Consider the following 8459-nt stretch of genomic DNA (forward strand, 5'->3'; position numbering starts at 1 on the left):
TGGTGGACCCAAGGCCACAATTGGCCAGTTTCGCCAAGAGGTGATCATGGGATACCAGATCAAAGGCTTTTTTGAAGTCAAGCTATATGACATCAATCTCTTTTCCCTTGTCCAGGTGATAGGTCACCTGGTCATAGAAGGAAATGAGATTGGTGAAGCAAGACCTACCTACAACAAACCTGTGCTGGCTATCCCTCAGGATGTTGGCGTCGGCCAGTCCATTAAGGATGGCCTCTTTAATAAACTTTTCTAAGATCTTCCCCGGGATAGAAGTCAGGCTGATGGGCCTATAGTTAGCAGGATCCACTTTCTTCGCTTTCTTGAAGATAGGTACCACGTTGGCCTTCTTCCAGTCTTCGGGCACTTCACCAGAGAACCAGGAATTTTCAAAGATCTGTGCCAGAGGCTGGGCTATGAATCAGGATCTCCTGATTCAATTTGGATTCGGCCACCAAATCGCGCCAAATCTCTGCCAACACAAATCAGCAACCAAAACTTCGAACAGCCTAATTCTTAAAGGTTTCACAAGTGATTTTACATTAGCTGGTCGGTTTTGGTAGAATAACTTATTTAATAGGGTCACTCTCTTGTCTCTTCCAATAATTTGGATGTGCAGCATGTGTGCATTATCCCATTTAAATTAATCTGAGTTCTTTTATAAGTTGTTTTGCTTTGACATCTATGTTTTTCTTTATTCTTTCCTTCTTTCTCTTAAGCTGTTTGCAGAGAAGAAAAAAATACACCCACACACATGCATGCATGCACACACACACACACACACACAACATTGGGGTTTTTACAATAAAGAACAGCTTGTTAAAAATGTGCTTTTTATGTATATGGAACCAAAACATGTCTCCTTTATATCAGGCTTTTGGTACAGAATATTTTAACTGAGGTTATATTGAGAGTTCCATTATAAAATCCTGTTTTCAGCTGGTCTTAAATGTCTGAAAAATTATTTTTCAGCTGAAATTTCCTGTGCTTGCTCTTAGCCCAAAGGCAATATTTTACAGAAAGTCTGAGCCAAAGCTATTTTCTCTCTCCCTCAGCTGTATAAAGATGTAAAAATTAAATAAATATTTTTTCTCTTATGTGTATTTATGGTAGAGATTTTTCCGCATGCATAGAGCCTAATCTAATTCCCAGGAAAGATGATGAGAGTCCTGGCATTTATGGACGTATTGGAACTCTCATTTAAGTAAAGTATAACTCAAAGTTGACTCCACTTTTCAAGGTGAAAACATTCCAGGTGTCTCATTCTCTCTTTTTTCCAAGCCAATCTGAAAATAAAATGCACCAAGGATTTAGTCCCTGAAAAATCAGTTTTGTGTATGTGCCACACAAACTTCCATTACACGTTAAGCTGAAATTCTATGTACAGTACATAACAACATACACATATTATCATTGTTAACAAATTATATAGTTCATGTTTTGAGTTTCAGTTTCAAGGTGAAATCCATAATTTCATAAATCTCGTTGGAAGAGCAGTGACTCCTTTTGGAGGGGGGACTAATCATAAGGTTTCATCTTATCAAATGACAGAAGCACTAACACACAAGCACCCCATGCTCTAAAGGAAACATGAAGAACAGCAAACAGGTAAGGATGGAGCTCTAGTGAATAGTTTATGAAAGATCCAGAGGGTAGCTTGCATCTGCCAAAAGTGTGAATGACATTAACAACATAGATCAAGATCTTCCAGTGCTGACACGTAGGGGGTGCACGGAGGTGCACATGCACCCCCTAAGAGTGCTGTTGCACCCCCTGACAGCTAGCTTTCCCTGCTTAGGCGATGGCCGGGGGGGCAGGTGAGAGGGCTGGTGCCCCCCTGAGAGCATTGGCCAGGGAGTGGGGGTGCCAGGAGAAGTGCCGCTGGCACTTCTGGGCATGCCGCTGGCACTTCTGGGTGTGCCACTGGCAGTTCTGGGTCAGTGTGATCGGCACCTGAAAACTAGTAAAAGGAAACAATTTTACCACCTCCATCCAATCAGACAGTGGAGCTCATTGCCACAGTCATTGAGAACAAAGATTTAAAAAGATTGAAAAAGGGATAAGACATTTTTCATCATCATCAGCAGCAGCAGCAATCCATCAAATCACGGATGATTTCTACCACAGCTCATTGATGGGTTACTAAAGAGACTTAAGAGTCCAAACTTTGACCCACAGATCTGACTGCAGAAGTTCAGGTCTTTCTGCAGTGGAGAGTAGGCCATAGGCTGGTATTTCTCTCTTTTTCCTTCCTTCACTCTCTCTTCTCTTCTTTGAAGGCAAGACGCTTTACCTCAAAATGGGTTACCACATGGTTGAGGTTGCAGCACCACTGGAGTTGGTTAGCAGCCAGTTCCTCCTAGCTCTTGATGTCAATGTCCATTTTCTTGAGATATGTCTGCAATGGGTCCTTGTGGCATTTTCTCTAGCTGCAATGAGATCTCAAGACACAACTAAGTTGGGAGTAAAGCACTTGTTTTAGGAATTAAGAGTCAGACATCTGCATACAGTGTCCAGTCCAGCAAAGTTGATGCTTGAAGATCACCGACTCAATGTTGATAACATTGGCTTTAGCAAGAATGCTGGTGTTTGTATGGCAATCTTCATAATTAATACAGATATTTTTCCAGAGGCATTACTGGTGATACTTCTCCAGGCTCTTGAGATGACAGTGATAGGTCACCCACATTTTACTTCCATAAAGCAGAATGAGGGTGATGACTACATTGTAGACCTGGGTGTTTGGTGTCTTTCCTGAGTTCACAATCAATAAAAACACACCAAAGCAATTTCCCAAAGGAAGAATTTGTGTACCAGATCCTGTGCTCTATTTCCTCATCAGTTTTCACTCTCTGAGAGAGATGTAAGGAAGTGCTTGACTGCCTCCAGGGTCTTTTCCTCTTGGTAATTTGGGGAGGGCATATTTGTGGCCTAGAGCACTTTAGCCGTCTTGATGTTATGAGTGAGGCACAAAGTTCAATAGGCTTCTGCAAACAGATCCAGTGTGGTCTGGACGTTTTCCTCAGTGTGTGCAAGGATGGCATGGTCATCAGTGTATTGAAGGTCAAGAATGGCTGTTTTGAATTCTTGGTCTTCAAGTGAAAATGTCCCAGATTGAAAAGATATCCATCCATTTGGTTTTCAGTGTCAATTCTAGAAAGGAAGGAATCCTTAATGGGACCAAGGGTGATAAAAATGGAGAACAGAATTGGGGGGAAAATAGAGAACAGAACTGAGGGAATGGCGTATCCTTGCTTGATCCCAATTTGATGACAAATGGATCTGTCTCAAATCCACTAAACAGAATGGTCCCAGTCATCTGGTTGTGGAGAAGCCTCAATACCTTACTGGGCATCCAAATCTGGCCAGTACTTTTCACTTCGTGACTGACGGAGTCAAGAGCATTAGTAAGAACAGTGAAGACCATATACAAGTCCTGATGTTGTTCCCAACACTTGTCTTGGCTCTGGGGAGCAGTAAAGATCATATTGGTTGGACTTCTGGATGGTCTAAAACCACAATGAGATTCTAGCAGGACTTTCTCAGAAAGGGGTCCTGAACAACAGTTTAGGAGGATGAGGGAGAGGATTTTCCCTGTTATGGAAAGGAGAGCAATGCCTTGATAGTTTCTACATGCATACTTATCTCCTTTTTTTGAAGATAGTCACAATGGGCACATCCCCATGAGTGGGAACATGAATTTCCCTGGGGATAACTAGCAGCAGCACATATTTGTGCCTCTGCTAATTGTCACTGGACACACCTTTGCACATGCAGTCTGGCAATTGGCAAATTGCCCTGGGTAAGGTAGAAGAGTCTTATCTGGGATCCTGGGGGCCTCCTTGGATTGTAGTGGCAGTAATCCAGGGGTGTGGAGCCTGGCTGGCAGCTGGAGTGTGGTTCTGGCTTGTCAGGCTCCAGCGTCAGGTGGCACGCACTAGAGCCACGTGCATCCCACCACTTTTTTGGCACAGATTTTTTGGGTGCTGGGATCTGGTGTCACAAAATCCACTTCACTGCAAATTAATAGCGTGGCAAACACATGCACATGTGGTATGTGTGGTATGTATGGTTTGTGGCACCGCAGATGGGTTTGCAGTGCTGCAAACAACACGAGCGCTTGTGGGGATGTGCCCAATGTTAGCATTCCTCGGGTCACCAAGGAGCTCTTTGTTGTTCCTAATCTGAAGAACAAATTTGTGGAGTCTCAGTACCAGTTCCAGGCTGCCAGCCTTGTAGATTTCAGAAGGTATGCCATATGGTCCGGTAGTCTTGTTGTTGTTGGTTTCTTTGATGGCATGCCAAACTTCTAGGATAGCAGAAGTGGTGAGGGATCCCTTTTCAGAGTGTTGAGGGACAGACTAGATGGTGGCATCCATCACAGTCAAATCATGGTTCAGGAGTGCCTCAAGTTAGATGGAAAGTACTCTTTCCATCTAACTGGTAGATTAATTGTCTTTGAGGAGCATCAAGCCATCCTACAATCACAAGAAAGTAAAACCATGGTAAATTAGACCATAGATTACTTTTGTAGCCTATTAAAAACCCTATGTGTGTCATGTTTGTCAGCATAGAGATGAAACTCCTTGGCTGTATCCTGCCACCACTGATTTTTGATTTTTCAGATCCTCCTTTGAGCTTCAGCTTGCTTTGAGGAGTTGATAATGTCTCCTTCTGCTGAGATGAGGTTTCATTTTGCCAAGAAGAATGAGCCCTTCTCTTCAGGTCAAGGATGGATTGGATCTCAGTGTCACTGTCATCAAACCAGTTTTGGTGTTAACAGGTGGTATAGCCAATGGATTCCACACAGGTCATATGGATGGCAGTTTTAAAACCCTTCCAGATTTTCTCAATATTGCCTTTTACTGATGGTAGGGTGTGACAGGAGTATCGCTCGTGGTGACTCCGCCCTCCTGTTATGGGCCAGCCGCCTGCTTACTCGTCTGCCACGCCTTGATCTTAACTGATTGAGTGATGTAATTAGTGGGAGGCTGCCCACTTTATATGCCCCAGTGCCAGGGGGCGCTTTCTGCGGCTCCTTTTCCTCCCCTACATTGCAGCCCAAGCCTTGCAGATGGTACCGACAGGATTTTGACCTGGGCCCTGCTGTGATTTGGCCCTCTCCTTTATCTCCCTGGGGCTCCTTGCCACCCCCCCCTTTCGCTCAAGGCTGGGGCCAATGCACCCCAAAATGCTGCGCCCTTTCTGGCACCAGGACCCCCACGCTACCGTGGAGTCCCTATGAGGCCTCCTCCAACCCCTAATAGCCTCACCCGGTCCTCCAGTCAAACAGTAAACACAAAAAAAACACAAAGCCCCTGGGCTATAACATAAAACTAAACCGTCCGGTAAAAACAACATTTGATCCCTACCAGGGAAAAGACTCCAACCCATGGCAGCAACCAGGGGATGCTCATGAAGTCAATCTTCTCCCCTCTCTCTGCACTGGCTGAGCTCCCCACTCCTTGGCTGCCAGAGGGGAACTGCTCTCCTGGCCTCCTCCCTGGGCTTAAGAAGGGCTAAGTCCTGCCCCTTCCTGTCAGCAGGTTTCGCTGGTTGCCCCAGCAACCAGCACCTGTGCTGTCCTGGTGACTGGCAGCTGTGCCTCCACCTTCTCACCACTAGGGGTCTCTCTTGAGTCATTTCTGTCTTCAGGTGCAGGGCACTTAAGTGCTCTGCGACATAGGGTAGAGAGCATCTCATGAAGATGCTGCTGGCAGTACTTCCAGACCTTTGAATCTTGAAGAGATTTGACATTGAAAGTCCTACACATTGTTTTTGGCTGTTTTTAGTGTTCTGGAGCAAGGCCATATGTTCATAATGGATTTGAGAACACAGTGATCTGTCCAGCAGTCACTGGTTCCTCACATGGCTCACATGATACAAATTTCCATTTGATCATAGGCTCTAAAAAACATAGTCAAGGAGGTGCCAGTGCTTACAATAAGGTGTCTCCAGGTAGTCTTATATTTGTCATTGTATCTGAAGATGATGTTCACAATCACATGACCATGCGCCACACATTTTCTCAGGAGAAGGATGCTGTTGGCATTGGTTTTCCCTACTTTTTCCTTCCCAATGGTGCCACTCCAGAGTTACAGGTCATGCCTGACTTTGGCAGGATGACAAGAATACATAGAATCATAGAACATTAGGATTGGAAGGGACCTTAGGAGGTCATCTAGTCCAACCCCCTGCTTATCTTCCCAAACCTGTTCTTTTGCCATTGTTGGCTGCTCACCTCCTCCCCAAACTGTGCTGTCCAGTGCAATAGTCTGGAAGCTGACCATGACTGTGAAGACTGATATGAAGAAGGCATTGAGCACTTTTCTAAATCCTGTATCACGAAGTCACCTCCCCCATTTAGTAATGGACCCACATTTTCCCTGATACTCCTCTTGCCACCAACAGACTTATAGAAACCCTTCTTGTTACCTTCATGTTCCTTGCTATCTGCAACTCCAATAGTGCTTTGGCCTTCCTGACTTCATCCCTGCCTGCATCCCTGCATGCATCTTATACTCCTCCCGATTTATTTGTCCAAGTTTCCACTTATAAGCTTTCTTTTTGTGACTTAGTTTACTGAAGAGTTCCCTGCTAAGCTAAGCTGGTCTTCTGCCATACTTGCTAGTCTTCCTGTACATCAGGATGGTTTGTTCCTGACTCAGTAAGGCGTCTTTCAAGTATAGCCACTTCTCCTGGATTCCTCTCCCTCTCAGACTGGCTTCCCGGGGAACCTGACCATGAGTTCCCTGAGTGGGTTGAAGTCTGTTTGTATGAAGTCTAGGGTCCTTACCCTGCTGTGCTGTTCTCCATCCTTCCTTTCCTCAGGATCTGGAACTCAATCATCTCGTAGTTACTGCTGCCCAAGTTGCCATCCACTGCTACATTCCCTACCAATGGAATGATAATCATTAATATTGACACAAATTTTGAAGGTGCTACCAAACCATATGCTTTGGTGTGCAAATCAAACTCTCGCTACTAGAGAGGAGGTTGAGCTCTAATGTGAGGGGCAGATTATTCCAGATTTGCCCATACGGAATTCTTTCACCTCATTCTAAAGCATCAGCTTCTGGTTACTGTAGAAATAGGATCCTGTGCCTAAAAGGCCCTAAGATCTGACCTACTGCAGCAGTCCCTGGTTTCCTATGTACAAATAATGTATTTGTAAAAACACAGTTTTCAAACAAGAGAAGGAAGGAAGGACTAAATTAATCATATACATTGTATTTAGAAAGATTTTACTTTCTTCTAGTCTGGAAGGCCTGAACTTCTGTCCTCACACCATGACTTTATATAGAATACAAAATATTTGTTAGTTTTGACAGACGCACTATATTTTTCACATGTAAAATGCACCTTTCTTCTCCCAAAACTAACTGCTGTAACTTGCAGTGTACATAATATATGAGAAAATATGGTATATAATTTGCCATAGCTATCCATATTTTAAGCTAACTGTAGCATAGTACTACAATAAAGGAGGCTCACTTGGTACTTGTGACCCAGTAAGAAGCAGGTATATTAGAAATTTCATGGGAAATCTGCTTCCATGAGATTTCCTGCTTACCTTTGGAGACAGAAGAGATTGAAGCATGTCAAAGTTCAGATGAGTATCTGCAAGTTTGCAGTCTAATCTGCAAAGAACTATCAGACCCAAGATTTGCCTTTTTCTTGTAGCATCACTTGAATGCAAAATTACTTCTGTCATTGTAAACTACTTACGAAAATATATCAAGAAAGCAAACATGATCAGTTTCATCACTCTTTCCCTTAGCACTGTATGAGCATTAGCATTAGTACTTGTGCTTAGAGAACTGATCAAACAGTCCCATGAAAGTGAAAACCCTCAGGTACTCAAAAAGATGGCATTATTCAGAATCCTTTTCTTATGATTTCTTTTACTGAACAGTTGGGTATGGGTAACTATAGTCCCTTGTGGATTGGTTTCAGTGACTGACAACCCCCAACAATGCCCAGATCTCATGCTCCCAGCTGCACAGGGAAGTAAAACTGCAGACAGAAGCAGATTTGCTCAAATTTATAGCAGCAGGAATTCTTGTTTTTGGGGTTTTTTTTTTAAAAGGTTTCTTAGTTCCACATAGAAGAGGGAAACTGTGCGCAGAACATTTTACTTGTGTCAGCAGCAACACCAGTTTCCAAGTCCACAAGCAATTAATGCACTGTGGTTCTTTTAACTCTTTTCTCACTGTTAAGTGTATGTAAATAAGAAAGACACTGCTCATCACTCTGGTAAAACTGGTATGATAATTTATTGGCCAGGCAGGACATCTGCTTACCTACTTAAGCTATGAGTATGAAAAAAAATGTGTGCAATTTTATTCACCAGATACAAAAATGTATTCAACAACATACAATTCTGCAAGACTTTTGCATATGATCAATTCTTAAATCAATCTAGTAGATAAACCTTCAGCATGCTTCCACCCCCCCCCCCC

Source organism: Gavialis gangeticus, unplaced genomic scaffold, assembly GCF_001723915.1.
Source record: "Gavialis gangeticus isolate Ggan-Ray unplaced genomic scaffold, GavGan_comp1, whole genome shotgun sequence".
Taxonomy (NCBI): domain Eukaryota; kingdom Metazoa; phylum Chordata; order Crocodylia; family Gavialidae; genus Gavialis; species Gavialis gangeticus.